At 34.9% G+C, this 4,177-nt stretch overlaps 1 pseudogene; it reads right to left on the bottom strand.

The window, feature by feature from the left end:
• Window positions 1-1,306: 1,306 nt before the first annotated feature.
• Window positions 1,307-1,942, bottom strand: LOC141522017 (geminin pseudogene; annotated as a pseudogene).
• Window positions 1,943-4,177: the final 2,235 nt, after the last annotated feature.

Raw genomic sequence — 4,177 nt, 5'->3', positions numbered from 1 at the left:
GGGTCACTGAAACTGTTTTTCTTCCAGCAAAAAAGTCAATTTGGAAAAGAAAAAGGGAAAAAAAACTCTCTCAACTTGATCATTAGGGCAGCATTTTCTTCTTATTCTGATAGATTTCTGATTCTTGGATTAAGTTCAGTAGCATCTAAGACTGGTTATTAATTTATCTACCCTTTTTTGTTTCTCACACTATTTGATTATACATTAGTTACTTTGCCAGGTTTGAATAATGTCTCCAAAATGTTTGATATTTTAGGTAGGAGATGAGTTTTGCAAAATGCCAAAACTACATTTCTCATATTTTCCAGAAAGGAGATTATGGTGATTAAAAATTGTAAAGGGACTTCATACTCCAAATGCATGAAGGATTTGAGGCTCAGAGAAGGGGGAAGTAACATGCTTAGAATCAAAATTCAAATTCAGGTCTTTGGAGTTTAAATCTACTATGTGGGGTAGCTAGGTGGCACAGTGGATAGAAAACCATCCCTGGAGTCAGGAGGACATGAGTTCGAATACTGCCTCTGTCATTTAATAATTACCTAGCTTTATGACTTTGGGCAAGTCACTTAACCCCATAGCCTTGGAAAAAGAAAACTAATATATATATGTATATGTCATTTTCCCTCCCCCCAAAGGTTATATTTTATTATTTGACTGAAAACAAGAGGCACAGGAATTTTTTGGTGGATTTTGGGAGGAGGTGGAGGTGGGACAATGTTTTCCCACCTTTTCTAGGAGGTTGTCAACAAGCTTTTAAAAATTACTTTTTATGTTCTTTGCACACGATGTACAAAGAATGGCAAAAATAGCTGTTATCCTCAGTTTACAATCTGAGAGAGATAATATATATATATAAAGGCTATCTAGAACAAGTTGTGTATAGGGCGAAATGGAGATCATTTACAGAGGAGGGTCCTATGATTAAGGAGGACTAGAAATGTTTCTTACAGAATGTGGGACTTTAGTTGAGATTCTTTTTTTTTTTTGATGGGAGAGTGAACTTTATTTATCAAGTATATATAAGTCAATGTAAGACTCAATTGAAAATATGTTATTTACGTAAAATATCACAAGATTAAAAATACACAGTATTTGTATTTTAATACAAGTGTCCAAAAGCAAACTATAATAGTTTGCACAATACAATGAATTCTCTGTCACTAAGTATCAAGCTTCTTTAAAAAAAAAGTCAAATATTCAAGGTTTTTGCTAATTAAAAAAAGTAACCCAAAGATGTAACTAAAGTGAAGGTAAATTTTGGCAGTGTCATTTCCCAACAATCAAACTTAAAATTTGTATAATGTGGTCATCCATTAGTAGGTAAAGAAACATTTATTTCATCATATGTGTCAATTTGAGAATTTTCTTCAGCATCTCTGCCTACTTCTTCACCTCCTGAATCAAACTCCCGAAATGCTGGAATATTTTGTGGTTCAAAGTTTTCTAGAGACTGGCCAGTTAACTTTTCTATCATATCTGCCATATATTGTACATGTCCTGCTAGTTCTTCCAGTTCCTTATTTTCTTCTTTTAGGTGGGCAATTTCATTGTCCTTCTGTTCAATTTCTTTATGTAATTTTTCATTTTCTTGTAGTACTTCAAAAAGAGCCTTCCTCCGTTTTTCTGCTACTTCTTTCCAGTACGGAGAAGAAGGGTTTTCTTTAATCATGAGATTAAAAGCTTCTTGAGAGACTCCATCAAGATTTTCATTTTCATCATGCTCTGGGTCTATATCAACATCAGTATTAGAAGACTTGGATGTTAGCTGATCATGACAAAGCTTCCTTTTGGATATTGCTCTGCCAACTAAAGAACCAGCTGCAGAAGGCTGAATCATTTTGAGTGTTCGTCTTGGTATAAGACTGCCATTTGTGTTTTCCAAGAAAAAATGCTTTATAGTTCCTTTGGATCCTTCTTTTGTCTGCTTCATTCTGGAATTCATCAAAAAGCAGAGAGCGGCGCCCGGGTCCGGCGACGGGCACTTACCCGCGCAGGAAGCGACGTCCCAAAGACAAGCCGGGGCAGGGCCAAAGAAACGGGAGAGCCGCAGCCCGAGCAACTCACTTTAGTTAAGATTCTTAAGAAATGTAGCAAGATCCCATTGCTCTCTCAAAAAGTTCTTTATCTTCTCTGCTTAGGATTAAAAATAATTTATTTATTAACATATATAATGTATATTATATATTAATCTATATATTTTTTTCAGAGAGTGTCTAGAATATCTGGTTCTACCCTATGCTTCCAGATTTAGGGTACCTCATAGCATTCTACATTACAGTCAAAGTGATCTTTTGCTGTTTTCCGTAAATGACATTTTATCTTTCATTTCAGGACTTTGTATAGTTTATTTACTATTCATGTTGGAATATTCTCCTTTCTCACTTTCACCTTTAAGATTTGACTCTCTACTTAGCTCCTTTTTACAAGAAGCCTTTACTCCCTAAAGCTTTCTCCTTCCACCTTGAAATTGTCTTATATTTACTTGTGATATGGTGTATGAAGCCTATTTGTATATATATGTTGTTTCTTGACTGTACAATAGAAGTCATTTGAAGGCCAAGACTATTCAATTACTTCTGTTTGTTTTTATAGCCCTGGGCCTTTGAATCTGAGTAGGCTGTCAATATATGTGTGTTGACTGAATATCACTATTCCATAGCATCAATGCCTCAGATAAACATGTATGTTCTATATTGCCTAGCATGGTTTTGCTCCTAATAAGGTACTTTTTTCTCATTTTCTTTTTGTTTCATTATCCATCTAGCCATTTAGCCATTCATAAGTCTATCGACAAGAATTTATTGCTTATATGTATTATTAATTAAGCTATTCTACAAAATACTGAGTATATAAAAAGATGTCAAGAATACAGTTCTTGGGGTGGCTAGGTGGTATAGTGGATAGAGCACTGGCCCTGGAGTCAGGAGTACCTGAGTTCAAATCCAGCCTCAGACACTTGATAATTGCCTAGCCGTGTGACCTTGGGCAAGCTACTTAACCCCATTGCCTTGAAAAATCCTAAAAAAAAAGAATATAGTTCTTGCCCTCAAGTTCACAAACAAATAATTATATTTTATATATATATATGTGTGTGTGTGTGTGTGTGTGTACATAAACACATCCAACACACATATGTATATATATATATATATATACACAACTTATATTTATATATAATATATAAAATTTATACACAAGCTATATAAAGAACAAATAGGAAATAACAGAGAAAAAGGCACTATACAGAAGAAAGAAAGAAAGAAAGAAAGAAAGAAAGAAAGAAAGAAAGAAAGAAAGAAAGAAAGAAAGAAAGAAAGGTTTTTTGTAGAAATGAGATTTTAGGTGAGACATAAAGGAAATCAGGGAAGTCAGTAAGAAGGAAGAACATTCCAAGCATGGGAAACAGAGAGAAAATGCTCAGACAAAAGATGGAGTTTTTTTGTTCATGGAACCACAAGGAGGCCAGTGTCACTGGATCAAAGAGTAGTTGTCAGGATATACATCTTTTCTGTTCCTGGAAAGGCAGCCTGGAGTCAAATTGTGAAGGCTTTAAATACCAAACATAGAAGTTAGTATTTTTTCCCAGGAAAAATTAAGGACCACTACTGTTTTTGAGAAAAATGATTAGACATAGACTTTAGAATATTATTTTGGAAACTGGATTAAAATGAATTGGAGAGTGGAGAGACTGGAAAAAGGGGGAACACAATTATGGAAGAGGTGGATAAAGGCTTGAACTAGAGTGATGACCTGGAAGAGAGGTAGAAAGGGGCTAGGATGTGAAAGACCCTGAATACCAAGAGAAGTATATTTTATTTGATCTTAGAGATAATAAGAAGTCATTGGAGTTTATCAACCAAGGACTGAGGAAGGGGTACACTGTGCTTTAGGAAAATCACTTTAGTAACTAAATGGAGGATGATGGATTAGAATGGGAAAAGGTCTGAGATAGAACAACAAACCAGATGACAGAATCCAGAGAAAAAAAGAAGACATATTAGAGAAATGTTGCAAAAGTAAAATTAACAGTCCTTAGCAATAACTTGAATGTGGGGTGGTGATGATGATGATAAGACATAGTGAGGAGCTAAAAATGGTTCCTAGGTTGTCTCTGAGAGTCTAGGAGGATGTTCATGCCTTCTTCAATAATAGGGAAGATGGGAGTGGTGGGAAGATA

The sequence above is a fragment of the Macrotis lagotis genome, chromosome 1, assembly GCF_037893015.1.
Source record: "Macrotis lagotis isolate mMagLag1 chromosome 1, bilby.v1.9.chrom.fasta, whole genome shotgun sequence".
NCBI classification, from domain to species: Eukaryota; Metazoa; Chordata; class Mammalia; order Peramelemorphia; family Peramelidae; genus Macrotis; species Macrotis lagotis.
Note: the sequence above shows the minus strand (reverse complement) of the source record. Positions and strands in the feature narration are given on the sequence as shown.